Source organism: Vulpes vulpes, chromosome 5, assembly GCF_048418805.1.
Source record: "Vulpes vulpes isolate BD-2025 chromosome 5, VulVul3, whole genome shotgun sequence".
Classification (NCBI taxonomy): Eukaryota; Metazoa; Chordata; class Mammalia; order Carnivora; family Canidae; genus Vulpes; species Vulpes vulpes.
The window spans coordinates 51,830,295-51,852,349 of NC_132784.1; the positions used below are offsets into that span (position 1 = coordinate 51,830,295).

A 22,055-nucleotide genomic window follows, 5' to 3' on the forward strand; every position below is an offset into this window, starting at 1 on the left:
TATTAGTTTAAGTAACAGAATAATCTAAGGGTAGGCTGAGTTTCACTTTGTTAATCAAAATATGTTACCAAGATGTACTTATGTTCTTTTTCCAGGATTGACTTGATTTTCCTCCTCCATGTATAAGATTCATTTTTTTTTTTTTAGAAAAAAATATGCTAGGAAGAATAGAACAGAGCCAAACTGTGAGCTTCCAAGTATAAACCTAAGGGAAAACTGCCTGGTGGCTCTCCATGAAGCCCCAGAGTAAATGTTCAGCCACAGGTTGGCTCTGATAATTCAAATTCCTGTCGAGAGGACCATAACAATGAGTGCAGGATGCTGACTAGTATAGGTCACTGTTTGACAATGGCCATTTTGAGTAGGACAGTTCTTTGCACAGGAGTGTCTAAGCATTCGATGGCAGTTGGCATCCCTTACCCTAGGGAAATTATACCAGTAGCATCCTTTCCTCTAAACACCCACACACTGCTGATTGTGTCTAGTGGACCAGTAAAAGGACCAGTCAGAATGGAAAACTGCTAGTTTAGACCAATTAGGGTCCATTTCTGAATGGGATAGAGTCTATCTGATCTGATATCATGAACTCAGAGTATAGGAGAATAGATTTCTGATAGAAAATTCATGTTTATTATTTAATGAGAAACTATAAATAAGAGTTGCTATGAATAGATGTCACTATGGGATTTATCGGTTTCCATACCTTATTTCTATGTAATATCTCCTTTAAGATTTTAACATCAATATCAGGCTAATGGTCACCAAATCAATACAGCAAGATATGTCTTCTGAGATCCCAGCTATTACAGATAACATAAGCTCATCTGTAACTATAATCACTTGTAGGGTCTAATCCTGAATTTATCATTAACTCTTCACTTCAAATTTATTCTTCCATTTTAATTCACTTCCTACCAACTATCCCATGATTTTAGCACCTTCCGTACCCTCTTATATCAACTAAACACAAAGTCCTGTTGATTATGCTTCCTAAATGTTGTCTAACTCAGTCTTTATACTCAATCATCGCAATGCATTGAACTATCAAAAATGTATTTATTACTAGAAAAATGATTTATCTAACTCAATCTGGTATCTTTCTGTCCATCCACTATAAAATTACAAAAGTATTTTTATACTTAATATAATTATTTCAACACATTTTGTTATTACCAATTCTTTACAGGAGTTGACAAATGTTATTAGCCTAAAGATTAAATCCATCGCGTGGCTTGTTTTGATAAATAAAGCTTTATTGGGACACAATCTTCTACATTCATTTATACATTGTCTATGACTGTTTTCATTCTATAAGAACAGAGTTGAGTAGTTACCTATTACACAGAAAGTATGCTGACACTTGCCTTGTGAATAAAATCTCCGCCCATCAGTATGCCGGAAATACCCTGCAACATCTTGCTTCTGTTACGATCTCCTCAGCTACACATATCTTGAAAACTATTTCATTGTACTCTTTGATACAAGCTTTTACAAGTTCATTGAATGCAGTTGTGCTGTTTCACAAGTTTTTTACGTATCATGTGCTGTCTGCTCCATTTGACTTAATACACACTCTTCCTTCCAATCTTGTCCAACTGTACTTTCACTTTATTCTTAAAAATTCATCTCAAACATAGTATCATTCAGGAAGCCTTTGTGATCCCAAGTGGATAGATTTAATTATTTTATTTCTACATCACTTCTCCATCCTAGACTTTATTCTTTAATCAATTTTATTTTCTGTCTAAAGATCTTTTTTTTTTTTTGTGCATTGTGAAACTTTAAGATAGAGACTATGCCTTACTATATGTTTATCTTAACTTTCCAAGACATTCTTTTTAATGTATTGGGTTCTTAATAAATATTTGATGAATAAATAACTGAATAATTTTTTTTTCAAATTGTAGTTATCAAATAAATGTCATCTCTTACACAATGGTAGCTTAATTGCCTAATTCCATTTGCATACATCTCATTTTATACTACCTACAGAGTTCCATATGGTACATGTCATTAATAAAAATGTTAATAAAAATGAATGTACCTCTAATATTGGTAATGTTTGCTCCTACTTAACGCACAGAATTAAGTTTGGGAGAAGGGTAAGGTGTTGATTATGATGAGTTAATGTCCTTGGTGTTATTCTTACGAAGCTGACAGCATTTTAGATATGTTCACTTAAGAAGTCCCATAGAAGTTTTCTTAGCAATATTAATCTTATTTAATTTAATAAAGTAGCAGTAAATGCTCATGATTTGTCTTTCTAATATTGATAATAATATTCTTCAACATAGTAAAAATAGTTTTTAAATGTGATATAATTTCCACAATTGTTTGATTATGAAGTAGTAATTCCAGAGTTGTTGAGCAACTCTTTGGCAGCACCTGCTCTACTCCCACAATTGCATCCCACTCCCCAACTGTATCCAGGGTCAGGTATGGTTCACAAAGCCTTTCTTAACATAGGGGAGAAACAGTTTTGCAGCTTTACCCCTGCCATCTTGGGTAGCTTATAATCAATATACTCACTTAGACAATAGGAAATTTTGTACTCATGAAGAATCTCCTTTTTTTGTAGATTTGACCTGGGAAGAAGGAAGGCTCTTACATAAAGCAACTCCTCTTCCTCTGACACCCCTCTTGGACCAATCAACAAAAATGACTTTCTGACTTAATCATATTCCATGTTTATTATTTTTCTTTGTAATTTCATTTGAAGATTGCAGAGCCACCCCAATTCCAACACTGTTATTTATGTTTCATCATCCTTTGGACAGAAGCATTCTTTAGTTTCCAATCTTTGTTTTGCATGTTGACTATTATGTACAGTTATCTTGGGAATATGCCCCATATCTGTGGGATGTCAATATTAAATCTCCCAGATTTATGGCTCATCCTGTCATTGGATTTTTATTTCCTAAATGTTGCTTAAATAATTATTGAGATTTTGAGGCCAGTTGGCCCAATGTCAAACATACTTAAATAATATATTTCTCTAACCAGTGTAACCCAGTTAGTTCCCCCAGACTGAGTTTATAGAATGTCCAGCTAGATCACTACATATTCTCGTTTAGTACCAAGTCTTTTGGAGTTATCTCACAATACCTGTAAACCTAAGCCTAAGATTTGTCAAAAAATATGTGAAGTTACAACAAGGCAGTAAGGGAAAATAAAAACACAATGAGTAATAATTCAGTTTTTTTTTTCCACAAAATATTCTTATCCTTGTAGAGAAAGTAGTTAAGGAAATGATTACCTATATTGCAAAGTCCAACTAATTGAGGGCTAAGTAGAACTACATATGAAATAGAGTATAAGTTTATACAAAAGTAATTATTACTTTCTGTTGATATCTGGTGAATATTTATCATAGACATTTGACTTACAATTTAGGGAATAAAATTAATTTTATGAATATGTATAATATTTGATATTGACAATTAATGGAAGGACACTGTTCTGAGGAAAGATATAGCAAAAAATCAACAGATATAAAAATAGAATAACAAATTTGACATATTGAGACATATATATGATAGAAATAGACCAATTCAGGAGGGATTAAATGGAGGAAAATAGGTCTGGTGAAAGAGTGATTAATGCTGAGGCCATATATGGTAATAGATGCTTTAGGCTGAAGGTGGATATATTTTTTTCCAGAGTGAATTTTTACTTCACAGAAGCAAAGTAGGCCACAGACACTTGTAAGTTTTCTGGTTTGTCGAGTTAGCACAAAGGTCAGGTTTTGTGTATTATGAACATTTCTCTCTGGTGACCCTAGAAGTAGTCCTAAAAAAGGTTTGAGAAAAAAAAAAGAAAGTCTAAGAAAATACTTAAGAATTATTTTACTTTTAACTTAAATAGTTCTGTATAGTCCATATATGAAGTATTAAGGGCTTATTTAGTATGCTGAAATTGAGAATAACAAAGTATATGTTTCTCTTTTTCAAAATCAGGCTTAGATGGACACTGATGACTCCATCTCCAACACATGTAGCAATTTTTCTTTTGTTACTTTCCCAGCTTTTCCCAAGTTCCACCAATGTATTAATGCCAGTCCCTTCAAGAACCAAACCAATGCTATTCCAAAGAGACACTTATTAAGTAGGCATATTTTTTTAGGAAATCCACCACTAGCAAATATCCATGTACAGGTATGATGCCACCTCAGATATTTGTAGGCGAAACTTCAAACACTCTTCTCTGAAGCTGATGATTTCTGTCTTTGTGATATTTTTTTAGTCCCATGGAAAGCAAAAAAAAGGAGAGAGATATCTTTAATGTGCATTATGAGGTTGTGGATTGAGGTAGGCTGGGAGTTCCAAGTGTGTTAATTTTTGCTCCGGTGGAGGATGCAATAAATTCTACCATCGTCCCTGGTGATTCTTGCAAGACTCGTTAAGACTCTATTACTTCTAAGTATCACTCTGTAATCTGATGAATGCCCCCCCCCCCCCAAAAAAAAAATCCTAACTGATGTGAAGAGTGAATCCTGTCCTGACACTATCTCTTTAGCTGGGACTTTACTCTCAAAGTAAAGAGACATTTGCCCCAAGTTTAACACATAGAACTACTCAGGCTGAATTTTATTAACATATAAAAATTAGTTCCTTAGATTTCTGCAATGAGCCGACTTCAATTTTCCTCATACTTTTTTTTTCTCAGTGAGCAGGTGTTTTAATATAAATCTTTAATTTATTCTAACATCATATCAGTGTGTTAGAACTCTACAAATAATCCAGTAGTTTCTTCCTACTGGAAGTGTGGTCCTTTGGGAGGTATCACTTATTTTCTAAAAAATAAATAGCTTTGCTGCTACGCAGGTACTCGGTGTCACAGATCCTCTAAGTTTTAAATAATTGTGAATTTTGCTGTATTTGTATGTGCTGGAATACATCAAGTGTGTATTTCCTACTGGTTGTGCCATCGCTTATAGAAGCTAGTGGAAAGGTGTGAGGATTGGCATTATTTTGATGAGGTGCCCTGGAGTCCATGCTACTGAGCAGAACATTGACTATTTTACTTGGGGCAATTTATATGAATTACCTTCTAACAATGTTTCACTCATAATCTATAAAGATCTGCAAAGGTTTACAATATGTATGTGTATTGTATGAGAATATGATTACTTCAAAATGAAAATGAGATCTTTTGAGGATAAATTAAAAGTAGCTTCTCTAGAAATAGTTCCATCACTAGTTGGTGCCATTTTAAAATTTTCAATCTTGGTGCCATTTTAAAATTTTCAATCATTTAGGAAATTTACCAAGCACATACCATGTACCTGATATTATTGTGGAGTCTAGGTTAACAGTGAAAAGACAGGCAAAACTTACTTTCCCCATACAGCTTATGGAACTCAAATACTCAGAGACTGGTTGCAATTTTAGGGAGAAATGCAGAATTTTCTTATAGCCACTTCTCACTATTTTCCAAACTTTTGAAATACAGTATTGAAATAGAATCGAAATAATGCTGCTGATATATTGCTAAAACAGAGACCAAAATGATACCTAGTTATAAGAAGACACATTGTTAGTGTTGGTGGCAGCTATTAATATAAAGTTGATTAAATCTATTTTGTTAGATCAAGAGTTTAGATTAAAAGCACAGTTTAAGGAAATGATTTCAGTTATAGAAATATATTTTAGAAGTATTCAGCTACAAAGTAGCAATTTTTTTAAAATATAGCCAATATAAATATGGGCATATGGTATGAGCAAAATGAATTCAAATGAGTACTATTGAAATCCAAAAATATTTTTATTATAGTGAAAAGTGGCATATTTAAATAGTTGATACTATCTGAAAAGAACTGTGAATAAAAGTTGAGTTGTGCTTCTAGTTAGGTAATAATATTGATGACTGGTAGCAGTTTAATTCATGTAATAAGTAATGAGCATATTGCATTGCAAAATATGTTTTTGCATTCCATGGAAGCTGAATTAAGCAGCGCTGTGAATATTGGTCCCTATTGGAATAAGCAGTTTCTTCTTCTTTTCTTTTTCCTTTCTTTCTTTCTTTCTTTTTCTCTTTCTTTCTTTCTTTCTTTCTTTCTTTCTTTCTTTCTTTCTTTCTTCTTTCTTCCTTTGAATAAGCAGTTTCTATTCTGGATCTTTCATGAAGTGGCTATCCTCTAGAAAAACAAAGATTTATGGGAATTATTTAAAAGAAAGATTCTATGTAAGGCCTACTTAAATTGGAAAGAAAAATAGGACAGATAACTACACTAATTCTACTTCTTACTTTACTTTTGCATGTGTTGCTAAACAAATCATGTAATCTTGTTGCATCCCAGTGGGTTAAGTTCTCTTTGCATCCTAGTGGTTTGGAGGGTTTTGATAAAAGAAAATAGGAGATTTTTGTGGGTGGGTTTGGGGCACAGGCCTTAAGGTGTATGACCAGAGTAGCCTCAACAGGAAGTTGAAATTGGAACGAAGGCCTGATAAAGGTATGAATGAATGTCAACAGTTTTTGTAAACAATCTAAACTAGAAATAAGTGATTAGGGTCAACATTTGGTCAAGATAGAAGAGGATGTGGATAAGAAGCAAGTGGGAACATGGGAGATAGAATAGATCAAGATGGAGAGTCGGATCATGTGGAGCAAGCTCTTTGGACCACACCTTGTGTGAAGATCTAGGAAGTGCTCATCACAATCTTTTATCAAGAACATTTGTGTCCTAGAGCGTCACAACTTTTGAAATTCCACCATTTAACAGGCATTATTTTGGTTTCTGAAGCACTTAGTTCTTTAAAAAAGAAAATTCAATGAGATTCCCAGGCTAGCCTGTTAACCATTCCATTCCATGACCTAAATTCTATGTGCCTGTTTGTGGCCCCAAGAATAGGACTCTTGAGCAGTGTACAGCCCCTCCTTTGATGAGGAGGCTTGTGCTCTCCCCTTCACGGAGAGGTTCACACTTCTTAATTTGTTCACTGAATGTAACAACCCTCACCACACATCTACAAAACAAAGAACAAAAAAATTTAGAGGCTGGTATTGTACTGGTCAGGCACTGTACAGAATAATAGTCTCTGATTATGTCAGCTTAAAATGTGTTATTTTCATTTTGACATTTCTGTTGAATAGTTTTACCATTTCTGGAGAACTAAAAGCCTGCCAATCAAAATGTAAGATAATTAATTGGCTATCCCTAGAATTTGTTCAAAGACAGTTCCAGGTTTTGTGAGGCCTGAAGCTTATGCAGTGTGGGCAATAATCTTTTAAAAATGCATACAACATTACTAAAACTAAATTAGGTACAAGGCCCTGGAAGGAGCCCATGCAATTGGAAGGCCCTGAAGCTTAATCTTCATTAGCTTCACAGTAAATCTGCCTTTGTATATAATATAATTGCTCCTCACTTATTAGCAAGCATGGAAGGAATGGTGAAATCAGCAAGTGGCTGGCCTTGGAGCTGCAAGAAAAGTCAACGATTGGTGTTGCCATTGGCTTGATGATTGCTTTCACAGACTGAGACTGAGGACATTTTCACTAAAATATCATCTGAAGAGCAGAAACAGCCTAGGGAACAACGGATCTCAACACTTTTTAATTTGCACTCCCTACTGTCTCTGCATTGTGTGTCTTTTATTTTTAAAGGTCCACTCTTACTGGTATACAGCACAGGCCAGGTCTAATTTTAATAGTTCAAAATGGAGGTGGCAAACTTTTTGTGTCTACATGTATTATGCAAGTATTTTAAACAGACCCTTATATACTACTACATAACTTACTCAACTATTAATTATTTATATCTCTATTATGAATTTAATTGCATCCTCCGAGAAGATATGTTGAAGTAGGAACCCCCAGAAACTCAGAGTGTGATCTTATTTGGAAATAGGGTTGTTGCAGATATAATGAGTTAAATTAGTATGTGGTCATAGATGAGTAGGGTGGGCTTTTCATTCAGTATGATTGATATACTTGTAAGAAGAGTAGAGACACAGATCCACAGAGGCATTGGTGTCTACCAAATGATGATGAAGGCAGCAATAGGAGCACTGCAGCTGCAAGGCAAGGAACTCCAAGGATTATGGATGAGACAAACCACTAGGAGCTGGGAAGAGGCAAGGAAGGTTCCCCCCTACAGGAGTGTCAGATGCAGCGCAGCAATCTTGACAACTTGATTTCAGACTTCTAGCTCCAAGAATTGTGAAAAAATAAATGCATTGTTTTAAGCCACCTCGTTTGTAGTTCTTTGTTAGGACAGCCCTCCAATACCTGAATATGGTAACCAATGCTCATTGTGGGGTCTAGGTTCTGGGGCATAGAGCAAAGAATAAGATAACATACTCCCTGTTGTGCAGTTTAACTGTTGAGGAGTGTTGACTCTCAACATTGTCCATCATCTATCTGTATGTAACAAATGCAGTAAAAGGGGAAATCAGTTCTTTAGATTTCAGTTGCTTTTCTAAGTGTCTAACACACAGGTATTTCTGATTTAGATAAAATTATATATGTTATATATACAACATTTGTATTAGAAACATATTTTACTATATATTTATTTAATTCATACTACATAAAATCATCTTGTAAACCAGAAAACACCTTAAATCATGGTCAGAAGGTAGTACTGTACAGTTAAAGTACTAGATTAGACTAAGTGCTTTTGACAGCATGTGACAGTATTTATTAAGCTTAAAAGAGAGAAGAAATTATAGAAGGCTTGAGTAGCTGGCTCCATGAGGGCAATTATACCAGAAAAACTATGTGTGGCCTGTTGGTAAAGAATCCTATACAATACATGACACAGAGTAAAATTAATGGCTAGAGCAATAGAATAATACTTCACAGAAGGAGTAAGAAATCTTGGGCAAAGAAAAAAAATCATTAAAAGGCATATAGCATTGGATTCTCCATTTGCATTGAATCATGGCTCTCCAGCTAACTACTAGATCTTAGGCACTTAGTTTTGTGAATTGCCCTCTGAAGTGCATTGTTTTCAAACCTGAGATAAAGGTAACCATTTTGAGGAGTTATTTATGAAGATTGATTCAGGTAATATATGTAAAAACACATTATTTCTTCAGACCAGGTAATCAAATTGTTATTTGTCTTGCCAAGTGGAATAATGCTCCTCCCCGATCCGCCATGTTATGCCCATGTGTGCACGCACGCAAAACAATGTTCACCTCCTAATCCCAGGAACCTGTGACTATATTAGTTTATATGGTGAAAGGGAATTAAGGTAACAGATGGAATTAAGGTTGCTAATCAGCTGACCTTAAAATAGGGAGAGTATCTTGGGCTATCCAGGTATGCCTGATATAATCCCAAGTCTCTTTAAAAGTGAAAGAGGAAAGTACAAGAATCAGTTAGGTGGTTTGATATGAGAAGAGACTTGACCCCACAGACCAAGGATAAGGGAAACCAGAAAGCCAGGAAAACATATTCCAAAAAGGAATGCATCCTGACTGCAAATTATTTAATTTTGTGAAGCAGATTTTGGTCTAAGCCTTTAAGTATGTAGTAATTTGTTACAGCAGCAACTGGAAACTAATACAGTTATTATAATCTCACTGAGAAATATAGGACACTCCCCCAGGACAAGGAAAAGTAATGGGGATATAAGATGAAGAAACACATGATTCTTCATGAAACAGAAACTAAGAGAAATGGGGGCATATCGTAGGTGATTGCAGTACATTGTGATTAAGTGCTTGATAGAAATGAAACATTTTCTTAACTGGGACATTGCTTTTAGATTTGAAGAAAAGAAACTGGAAGAGTGTGGGTGTTAGGGAGTGTTTCATGCCATGCACCTGGAATTTCCTGATTCATGACTTGGGAAAGAAGGACAAGGAGTTAGGAAAAATTGAAAAGCTGAAAGGAGTTTAGGTTAAATAGAATTTAGATTCTAAGTCATGAAGTGATAAATGATTAAGCCAGAGGTATGAGCACTGTACTGCAGGTATCATGTTCTGCACACACTTCCAGATCCTATTCTTTCCTATCCGGTCTCATCCTTCACTATGCTATTTATCTACTACAGTATATTATTTCATACCACATCATACCATAGCTTCCTAGCAGCTGTAGAATAGTGTAGAAAACCAGCATATTTAATCAGTCTAGAATACGATTGAATTCATTAGGTCCAATAACTGGCCATTTGCATTATCTTGGGTAGGTGAGATAGCTTCTGAAAGCCTATTTTTCTGGAACTGGTAAAAGAGGGATTAAAAACAAGTCCTTCTCTAGTAGGGTGTTTAGAAGATTAAATAAGATAATACAGTATCTGGCACCTAGTGATAGTAAATGTTAGCATGACAATACTAATAGTAATTACTATATTACTGTAATTACTATTATGACTATTACAGGTGTCAACTCAGGAAGCACATCAAAGGCCATGTTAAAGAGTTTGAGCTTTATCTTCAGAGGAGTGGGAACCAAGGAGGATTTTCTGTAGGAGGGAAGTGATCCAATTTGCATTCTAGAATAATTGTACAAATAACATGGAGGAAACCCACTTTCCTGTATTCCTTCTCAATATTCACTTAAGTGACAGAAAATGGAGTAAAAGACACAAGCCCTCACAAAGAACCCAGGAAAAGAGATCAACACTAGAGGAGAGATGTCAACTAAGACCAGTGGATAAATAGGAACTGATTTAGCAAGGTGAAGAAAGTTGAAACCTAAATGTCTGTAACAAGAGGAAACAAGAAGTGAGCCTCTTTGTAGCACAACCTTTGAAAGGCTCAGAAAATCAAGGAATCCTGTTCCTACAAAACTAGGTGTTCAGGGGAATGCTGAAACGAGGATGGAGCAACTGGCTCTTTTAGCCACTGTTGTCTTTCCTAGTTTTGTGGGAAAAGAGAAGTTGAATCTTCAGAAAGGCTGAGCTTGAGGGATTCTGGAAAAATGGAAACCAGCCACTGAGGGACCAGGGGAGAAGTGCTGTAGGATTAGAGGGAGGTTTGAACAAATGTATGCGTATTGCCCTACTAGACTTCCAGAATTCTAGCCGCCAAGCCTTTTCTGCTCTGGCATGTAATGCAGTGTTCCTCTCTGGGGAATATGTCTAAGTTAAAAAAGAGAGACTATAATCAACGAACGGTTATTTATGTGTCCTTCAAATAAGCTGCTGAGTCCCCAGCCTACTCTATTATGGGGCTAGCACATGAATGCCTTATAAATAATTACTTCCTATTGTTCTCCCTTTCTTTTTCTATGTAGAATTACCCACATGTCACAAGATTGATTATATAGCTATATCCCCCCTGCATTGTTTTGTGCACTACTTTGTCCTCAGTGCCGCCTACAGTCTTACAGGGCTCACGCTCTCTCTCTCTCTCTCTCTCACACACATGCCACACACACATATGTGTGTGTATGTATATGTATATATATGCATGTATAATTTTACATATATAATTTTATATAAAACACATATTTTTTGATAAGTGAATTTTTAACAATTAGCTTTCTATTTTCCCATGCCCTATTGCCTTTGCATTCAAGGAAAAACATCGACCCCAAAAAGCAGAAAACTGGAGTTCCAGAGAAATGAGAGCAATGCACTGACAGATGAAAACCTATGAAAGAAAACTACAAAACTACAAAATTAGGAAAAATAAAAGATACTGCATGTGTATCACAAGAACAGGTGCTATATATATTTAAAAAACAAACAAACAAACACAAGAAGAGTGCTTCAAACCAAAAATATAAAAGCATAATTTTATTTAAATAATGAAACAAAAACTGTGTTGAAAATATAGCTTGATATTAGATATGATCAATGAATAGAAGCATCTGTATGAAACTTTCAGATAACTTTATACTCAGGAATATTGATGACTTTCTAATAATATTACCAACAAGGAAACAATATCCACTCTTACTACCTCTAATCAGTGTAATATTGTCCTTTCCTGTGGAAGAAGGCAAAATAACCATATAAATAAAAATTAAAAATAATGGCATACAGTTCAGAAAGGAAGATATTAAATTGTCTCAAGTAACAGGTAATGAGTGTTTATTTAGAAAATCCTCGGTAATCCACAAGAAAACTAGCTAGTAGAAAAAAATGATATTAGAAAAGTTTTACAGAACATGATTAATCTTCAAAAAGTTACATTTGTAATACAGAATTTTCTACAAACTTTGCAGAACTTAAATTTTTCAATAATACTTTTTGTAGTATTGCCTAAAATTCAGAATAGGAATAAATTGAACAAAAAGGGAAAAAAAAGAGGTAAAAAAAATAATCTAAATTTGGAGCTTTCTAGAATTCAAATCTACCTCTTTTTTTTTTGCACCCATTAACTTAGATGCTCATGCAGTCCCATGAATTCACATAAAATACAAATGCTGTGCCCTGTTCCTTAAACTCATCAGGGTGACCCTACATCACATTTCTTATAGTTAGAAGACTCTTCCACCAGATATCCACATGCTCACTCCCTCACTTAATTTGTTTCTCTTTCAAATGTCATACCTCCAGTGGTTACTTCTTTTTTCACCCTATCTCTGCTACAACTTTTTACTGTTTTTACAGATAATTTTTCTCTTCGTTACACTTGTCTTCCATCACCCCCATTAGAATATAGTTCCATGAAGGCAGTAACTATCTTTGTTACATCATGTACACTAGAAGAACACTCCTAACATATACTTGTTAAATGAATTAATTTTATCAAAAGAGAAGGAATGTTACCTCTTGGGTGGGTAATCAACACTATTTGATATTGTGCTTAATTAAAATACTCAGTTGTCAATGTTAGGTCAATGAAAGGATGCTCAGTAAGTTTTTTTTAAAGGTTGTTTATTTATTTATTAAAGAATACACACAGGGGGATGGACAGAGGGAGAGGGAGAGAGAAACTCACACCGACTTGGCCCTGAGCACAGAGCCCGAAGCAGGACTTGATCCCAGGACCCCAAGATCATGACCTGAGCCAAAATCAAAAGCTGGCCACTTAACCAAGGGAGCCACCAAGGTGCCCCTTCTCAGTAAGATTTTTACATTTAATTCAATAATATTCTAAAAGACTTATATTAAAGGGTAAAGCAAATTCATTTTATAATACCTAATGGGCAGATTTTACAGATTGTTATTTTTTTTTTAAGATTTTATTTATTCATGAGAGAGAGAGAGAGAGAGAGAGAGAAGCACAGACAGAGGCAGAGGGAGAAGCAGGCTCCACGCAGGGAGCCCAACCTGGGACTCAATCCCGGATCTCCAGGATCAGGCCCTAGGCTGAAGGTGGTGCTAAACCACTGAGCCATCAGGGCTGCCCAGATTGTACAGATTAGAAACACATGAATAAAACATTTACAAATTGGAATATAGAAGTAAAAAATTACCTGAAATATAGACTAGATGTCAGAGATTGAAGATATTTTTAAAAATTAAGAGACATAAGAGACAGAACCAAACAACATGCCTGACATATTGCAAATAAACCGTGATTAAAAACACACACACACCCACATTCTTGGTAATTATTCTTGGTAACTTATTTCCCTGCTGCATGTTCAATTTCTTACATATATTAAGCCTCCAAAATGCAGCAATTATTTGCACAGCATATAATCATAAAAATATGCCTAAAATTGGTTAACCTACATATACATTATGTTTTTACTTCTTTCTTTTAACTTTTTGTTTTGTTTATTTTTATTCCATTAAGAAAGTAGAGAGGACATGAGAACATGTTCCTGCAGATAATTATTATTTGTTTTGGGATAACATTTTCTAATTACTACAGAAAACTAAATATATGTTTTTATAGACAAGATAGCCATATTTTAACCTGGTAAGAGTTAATGTCAAAAAAGGTTACATTGTTTTAATTAATAACATTGTTTTCTAGGATTGATATTGTCACTTGGACATGATAATTCTCTCCTTAAAATGTCCATATATCATATCTATTATCCCAACTATTATCAAAGCAAATTGTAGCTTTCATTTTTATGACACTGAACACTGAGCTCCTTGATGTAGCTTAACTTTCAATAAAATCCTTTTGTTCTATCTTCTATTTTACTTTATTTATTACTATGATCAAGATAAAAATAAAGGTCTTCTATCTCTCATACTCAAAATAAGGAAGGTTTGATGCTGTCTTTTTCCTCATGGCTTCCCCCAAATTGCAGGTAACAGCACTGATAAGCACTGTCATTTAAAATAGACACTTAGCCTGAAGGGTTAAAATAAGAAAGCAGGATTGCTATTAATTGGTAATGGAACAATTAACCTGTTTGAACGAAATATCAAGGTAAAAAGCAAGAATAGTTCAGAAGAATAACTGTAATCATGCTTCGTCCTACTTTCAGAATCATTCAGTCCATTTTCACTGGTTAGTCATCAAAAAGCAGTATATCAGGTACTAGGCCTACAAATATAAGGATAAATGTCAACTGGACAATTAAAGTTCCAAAAGCAATGGTGAGAGTCTGAAAATGATTTTATAGCCACCACCTACAGACTCATGCCATTGGATCTGGGGTTCTTTTATGTTATGACATCCTGAGAAATCTCATACCATTGCCTCTCATCCTTTGGATCATGCCAGAGTCAACATATCTCCAAAGTATGTATCTTACAGAAATGACAAAATTAAAATGCAAAGTAAGATGGCTAGCTGTAAACTCTCCAAGTGATGCATCATTTGCAAAGAAACACCATTTTTTCCTAGCTATTATCTTAAGCCAGAGGTACATGCACTCAAGGATTAATTCAGCAATGGTTGAACATATCCTTATATTTTCAAATTCTTAACACTGGAAAGCAACTAATCACTTGTGTACAGACTATAACAATCAACTCATAATCTGTCATTTATCTTGTGACTGGATTAAGAGCCTGGAATCAAGGCTGAATGGTGATTCCTTTCAAAATTCACTCTGAGACCCAGAACAACTCTTTTTCCCAAAAACCCACTAACAAGAAAAAACATGTGCATGTAGAACATGATTGTGTTACATTACCCTTTTAGGTAAAAGGAAATTTGATTGGAGTCTGTGCACATGTGTGGGTGTGGGCTATATTATTCTAAACTCTGAGTACAATCCTCAAATCCTTTTTGGTTGGTTCTATTTTTTTTTTTAATTAAAGGAGTAATTTAACCAAATAACATTTCTTGAAGTGCAGCACTAGGCAAGGCAACCTCATTCTGATGGATTGAGATATAGTGATTTCCAAAACACTTTGGAACATTAAATTGTTTTGCTTTCTTGACATATTGCAAGTGAACCTCACTTTATATAAATTTATTATTCTTGATAATTATGATAACCCTATTAAAAATATCCAATTATTCATAGTAATAAAAATGTTATAAATGCATACATAGTACATAAGCATAAAAATATATATGAAATATGAAATATATCAACCTATGTGTTGTCCCTTTTGTTTTCTTATACTGATTTTGTTAATTTTTATTTCTCTAATTTTTTTTATTGCAGTCATTGTGCTTTGCTTTTTTCTCCTTAAATTGAAGTTGGCATATTCTATATGTGTATAATTGAAAAACAACCACGTTTATGTAAAAATACCTCATTTTTTTAAAAAAGATAGAAGCTGACTGGCATTGTCAACTTGTTTAACCAAAGGATATTTATCAGACAGCATTTAGTCTTAAAAACAAACAAACAAGCAAACAAACAAAAAAAACCCCCACAAAACTAGTATTAAACTTATGGTTGCCATATTACCTCTTAATTCCACTGTATTTACTTACATCAATATTTACATATTGAGGCGCCTCGGTGGCTCAGCAGTTGAGCATCTGCCTTTGGTTCAGGTTGTGATCCTGGAGTCCTGGGATTGAGTCCTGCATCAGGCTTCCTGCATGGAGCCTGCTGCTCCCTCTGCCTGTGTCTCTGCCTCTCTCTCTCTCTCTCTGTGTCTCTCATGAATAAATAAAATCTAAAAAAAAAAAAACTTATATATTAAACATGCTCAGTGTATAAAGGTTTAATGTTCTGTATTTCTCCACTTAACATGTGAATTATAAAAATAGACATGCCTTTAGCTTTTAAGTTTTGTCATATGTTACTGCTATTATTCACTTGTGTTTGGTGCTATTTACACTCTCTTCATCTTACGTTTGTCTTTATGATAATGAGTAAGCAAAAACCAAATTGTATTATAAATGTAGATGGAATAAATTCAAACGTAAATTATCTAGAATAGTATTACAAGAAGTATTTCATTTATATCATAAAAGTGGGCATTTTGTATTTATTGCCACTTTCCATTTTTGATAAGGAAACAAAGCCTACTTATCAAAATGTGACTTTCACAGCAATTCTTTTTCTGTGCCATGGTTTTACGATGGTTTTCTTTATCTTCTGTTTACAACATTATTTTGGATTGAGGAATCAGCCATCAAGATTGAAATGACAAACTGATTGATGGTGATCAAGGCAGAATAGAATCTCACTTGCTCTTTCATGGCTTACATGGTGACTTCTTTACTAATATCAGCCAAATTTAGTTATGTCCAAAAAATCAGCAAATAGGATTTTTTTTTTAAATTTTTTTTTTTTAATTTTATTTATTTATGATAGTCATACAGAGAGAAAGAGAGAGGCAGAGACACAGGCAGAGGGAGAAGCAGGCTCCATGCGCCGGGAGCCTGATGTGGGATTCAATCCCGGGTCTCCAGGATCGCGCCCTGGGCCAAAAGGCAGGCGCCAAACCGCTGCGCCACCCAGGGATCCCAGCAAATAGGGTTTGAAGCAAAAGCAGGAAGAGGAAAGACAGATTAAGAATGTGCCATATTTGCTCTGGCACCTAGGGACACTAACTAGTTTGGTGAGTTTATCCATGCTCAATCACCATGACATAGAACAAGGAGTATACTCTGCACCAGGTGCTAATTCAAATTCAGGTTCTGGAAGACATGCAATCAACAAGCAGTACAACTTGTGAAACAAACTACCATTCAGCAAGTAATATTCAGTCAGTCAGATACAATGTGTAATAGGTGAGGGTAGTTTTTCAATCCCTGGAACCTTGAGAAAAGTTGTAAGAAAAAAAGGAAAGGATACTCACTACCAGTTTAATTTTGCTAATGTTTCCCTTGAGCTTCCCTTGCCAAATGTATTCCAGTAAAAAAGTACTGTAGTCATGTGAATTGTCTCTGTGAGATTAAACACTTATTTAGCTGTTTAGTATATCAGTAAATTATTTTCAAATTTTTTAAAAAAATATTTTATTTATTTACTCATGAGAAACACACACACACAGAGAGAGGCAGAGACACAGGTAGAGGGAGAAGCAGGCTCCATGTAGGGAGCCCGACTTGGGGACTCCATCCTGCTCTCCAGGATCACGCCCTGGGCTGAAGGCAGCGCTAAACTGCTGGGCCACCGGGACTGCCCTATTTTCAAATTTTTTGGTAAATGATATCAAGCAGTCTTCACAAAGAAGGTGGACATTTATTGTGATGCCAAGAATGTTCAAAGATTTTTATTATTTATTTTTTAATTTTTTAAAGATTTTATGTATTTACTCATGAGAGACACAGGGAGAGGGAGCCTGATGCAGGGCTCTATCCTGGGACTCCAGGGTCACACCCTGGGTGGAAGGCAGACGCTAAACCTCTGAGCCACCCAGGGATCCCCGTTCAAAGATTTTTAAATGAAATTTATTTTTAACATTTTTTTAGTATACTTGACATACAATGTTGCATCAGTTTCAAGTGTACAAGGTTGTGATTTGACAGGTATACATCATGCTATGTTCACCATAAGGGTAGCCTCCTTCTGTCACTATATAACACTATTACAATGTCATGGACCATATTTCTAGTGCTGTGCCCTTTATTCTGCTGACCTATGCATTCCATAACTGGCAGTCTGTATTTCCTACTCTCTTTCAACCATTTCCCTCTTGGATTCATCAGTTCTCTGTATTTATAGGTTTGATTCTGCAAAGACTTCTGAAATAGTAGTTTTACTCTGTGTTCTTTAATTACCTTAATAATTTTCCTAGAATGAAAAAAACATTTTTAATGTGAAGCTAGAATCTTTTTAGTAATAAATTTTAAATGGGTAACTATTTAAAAATTTGTTTTCACACAATATCAAAACCTTGGTTTAGTAATTCAGCTATTGGTTTTATAGGTCCATTAAACAGAACTTAAAATTAGATCAATTAAAGAACTTAAAATACAACCTATATCATAATCCTAAACACATACAATTAAGCACATAGAAAAAAAAGGAAACCAGTTTGTAATCTCTTTATATGAAGATTGGTATATTAACATATTAACATACATTGAAATCATATACTCAGATGAGTAAGTAGATTTCTATATACACTTTATTTAATCTATATATACATATATATGAAGAAGATGATATAATCTTTAAATCTCGGCAGTGGCACATTTTCATTGATTTCTGTACTTTTTCTGTAAACTTGAAAAACACCGTTATGAAACAGTTTTTTTAAAGTGTCAAAAACAATGACTAACATGTTCTCAGAAGTTCTGTTCCTTATTTCATGTTTATTTTGTTTGCCAAGAAGAGATTATCTAGCAAACTGCATAAAAGGATGGAGCAGAAGCTAAGAATTCAGGTGACAGGGCATATTTGCAGACCAGGCAGGATGCTCAAGTCTATGAAACTTGGTCACAGCAGGCTCTTCATTAGCAAAGGGATTTTCCAGGGGCTGTTTTAGTAAGCTAGTAACTTCCTTTTCATTGCTCTTCAATTAATCCAAATTTTACAACTGAAAGTATAAACTTGTAGAGAAATTTTATGATGAAGACTTATAAAATCTTCTTCAAAAAATTAGGAATTGAGAAACCTGCACTTACTGTAATTGAAATAACTGGTGAGCTAAAAAATAGAGTTTTTCATTTACATTTTTATGTGTTAATTATGCCCCAAGATATGTAGAAAGTTACTTGACACATTGCTATTCATATTTTAATTGCAACCTCCTATATATGAAATTTGTAACCATCTTCTGAAGTATGTATTATTGAGGGATCAGACTTTTGTGTATATAAAGGTATGGGAAATACTAAAACCAAATCAGGGGGGATCCCTGGGTGGCTCAGCAGTTCAGCGCCTGCCTTTGGCCCAGGGCTTGATCCTGGAGACCTGGGATCAAGTCCCACGTCCAGCTCCCTGCGTGGAGCCTGCTTCTCCCTCTGCCTGTCTCTGCGCCTCTCTCTCTCTCTCTCTCATGAATGAATAAATAAAATATTTAAAAAAAATAAAGGCTAAAACCAAATCAGGGAAATAAATGTGAGCCCACCAACATAATTCTTTGATTTTTATATTCATTTTTGTTCTCAAAGTTTTGTGTATTATATTGTTTTGTAATCATTTTGAAAAGACTACTTTCTTGGTTTTAGATAGGTGCCTTCACTGATATGAAATCTGAGTTAAGTAACCATATAAAACAACAGCTGCATTTGGGGCATGATGGGCAAGACACCACAGCACATATTTTCCAAATTAGTTGGCTCAGGAAAATGTCCGTTGAGAACAATGCATGTGTTAAATGGTATCCTTTGGACTATCACACCTATATCCCAATCTTTTAATCTCTTAAAAATAACCTATCTTGTGTATTGAAGTGTGGTAAATTATATTTTAAACCTAATTAGATATACTGGATAGGCATTTAGAGGAAAGTTTTATTCCTATCAGAATTTTTATTTTATATATTTTATTTTTATATATATTTTATGTTTTACTACATTTTATTTTATATTTATAGAATAAATATAAAGTATATTTATCTACTTTATTGCTTTATATTTGTTTAAATATAAATATACTTATTAACTCATTTTATATAAATATATTTTATTTAAAAAACATGAAATATATACTTTATATTTTAAAATGTATATTTTATTTTATATTCCTGAAAATTTGAGCATTTAATATCACAAAAATAGTGTATGTGGGAAAAGACACAGAATATTTTAGTCTATTCTCTTAATTTAGCAAGTTTCTATATTATAACCATATGTGCTATATTATCTTCAGATATTTCACCAGAAGTTATACTTCAAGTGGAAAGAAGTCACAGAAATTTTCCTATTATTCCTCCAGGTTCTCAAGAGATGACTGTGAGGCCTTTGGAACATGTATATTTGCTTGTAACAATTATAAAGTGATTGTTTTGTAAATTACTATGGTCCATGATATAAGATATTACATATTTCATCACTGCGTTTCTAGAAATACAGTTCTTCTCTTGATTCCTTCATCAGAAAAACAATCTCAGGGAAAAAAAAAACTTACTAAAAAACAATCTCGGAAATCTAGGTTTCCTTTGGCAGAAAAGATACACAGTTTAAATTATTATTTGTGTTCTGGGTTTATTAACTTCCAACCCTGGGAACAAGGAGCAAACAGAGCAACATCAAAGAAATGCCCTGCTATTTGAGCATGCAAGTATCACTCGACGTCAAGGACGTGTACGGCCGAACACAATAAAGAGGGAACCAGGGGGGATACTCAGGTTTGCTTCTCAAAATATAAGTCACACAAGTAGAATGCTTCAAGGCCTTTTTAGTAAAACACCATTTGATTTCTCATGAGATTTTGTTGCCAGAGAAGCAGCTCTTAATTAAGAATATAAATAATAACATCCACATCAGGAGGGCTGTGAAATAATCGGCAGTGTCAAAATATTAATGTCTTACTTTTTTTTTCCTTCATACACACCCCCGTCCCCCCATTGGCCTTCACATCTTCATCTCTGTGTTGTGAGTTAAGCTACTACTGAAACTTTCCATGCTTTCTGGGTCTGGTGCTGGTCAAAATTAAACTAAGCGTTTACTTCCAGAATCATCACCTGTGACTCTATTAAGGTATGGCGAGCCTTTGACTCTGTAAATTCCCAGATTTAATTTATAAATGAATACACCTGAAATTTTTTTTTCTTTTTAACACTGAGTTATACTGGCTAATCACAAAAGAAGCTTTAGCTGCTCTTGTTGTAATGACTTGCGTATCATCTTCTCTCTTCCCTCGTCTACATCCTAATTGAGATGAATGGCAGATGAGACCACGGCCTGAGACTAGGAGATCTTGTCCAGCTTTGACTGAGGTCTTTGGAGCAGCCCCAGGGGTAGGGCATGGCTACAGTTCTTGCATCTGACAGGCTGATTGAGACAACCCCCATCACCAGTCAAAAGCTTTGTGGTTCAAGCTGTGAAAAAAAAAAAAAAACTGAATTTATATGAAGCAGTGGACTGGTGTGTATTGTGTGCTCAGGCTACCATAACAAACTACCACCGACTGAGTTGCTTAAATTAAAAAAAAAAAAAATCATCTTCTTATAGTTTTGAAGGTTAGGCATTTCAAGATTAAAGTGTCAGCGGGTTTTCCTCCTGAAGCCTTTCTCCATAGCTTGCAGATGGCCATCTTCTCCCTGTGTCTCATGAGGTCTTCCCTCTGTGTTCATATTCCCTCATCTTCTAAAAACACCATTATATTGGACTACAGCCCACCCTAATGACCTCATTTTAACTTAATCACTCCTTTAAAGATTCAGTCTCCAGAGATAGCCACATTCTGAGGGACTGGTATATGAGGTTTTCACACACAAATCAGCCCACAAAGCTGCATCTGACCTGAGAATTCCGGTCCAGTTAGCCTCGTTGTCCAAGACATAGTTGGAATGGCCTCTGCCATACCTTAGACCATTCTTGTTGCTGCCAATTAGTTGCTAAATAAAACAGAAAACAAAACAAGAAAAAATAGAAGGAATCAGTGTGATGGAAATATTCCTGAAAGCCCTAGAACATATGAAACCTGATTCAGAGAAGCAGAAGATGAAGTGAAGCTCGGTGTCCTGTGCTTTCCTAGTAAGGGTGCCTGCAGAATGTTTCCAAATATGCAGAGTGAATGTAAAGTGAAAAAGCAAAATGCAATCCCCCTTTCTGAAGATTTTCTTTGAAATACTGTAGACATCTGATGCTAATAAGTGCACTAAAATACCATAGAAATGAAGTAGCTTATTTTCATTGAATAAACAAAGTTTAGCCCTAACAAACAGTAAATATATTTGTGTGTTTTTTAAGTAGTTCCATGTCAATATGCTC

At 34.8% G+C, this 22,055-nt stretch overlaps 2 long non-coding RNA genes across 3 annotated transcripts in view; both read right to left on the minus strand.

Annotated features, from left to right (window-relative positions):
- Positions 1-1,232: 1,232 nt before the first annotated feature.
- Positions 1,233-19,659, minus strand: LOC140599008 (uncharacterized). The gene is made up of 2 exons (XR_012001578.1): positions 15,708-19,659; positions 1,233-6,136 (listed from the first exon to the last, which is right to left on the minus strand). It is a non-coding gene; the product is annotated as an uncharacterized lncRNA (long non-coding RNA).
- Positions 19,660-20,304: 645 nt separating this feature from the next.
- LOC140599009 (uncharacterized) overlaps positions 20,305-22,055 on the minus strand; it is a 72,772-nt gene continuing 71,021 nt past the window's right edge. For both annotated transcript variants that reach the window (XR_012001579.1, XR_012001580.1), the window contains exons 3-4: positions 21,585-21,679; positions 20,305-21,160 (exon numbers count right to left, since the gene is read on the minus strand). This is a non-coding gene — a long non-coding RNA (uncharacterized lncRNA). The remainder of the gene's footprint in view (positions 21,161-21,584; positions 21,680-22,055) is intronic.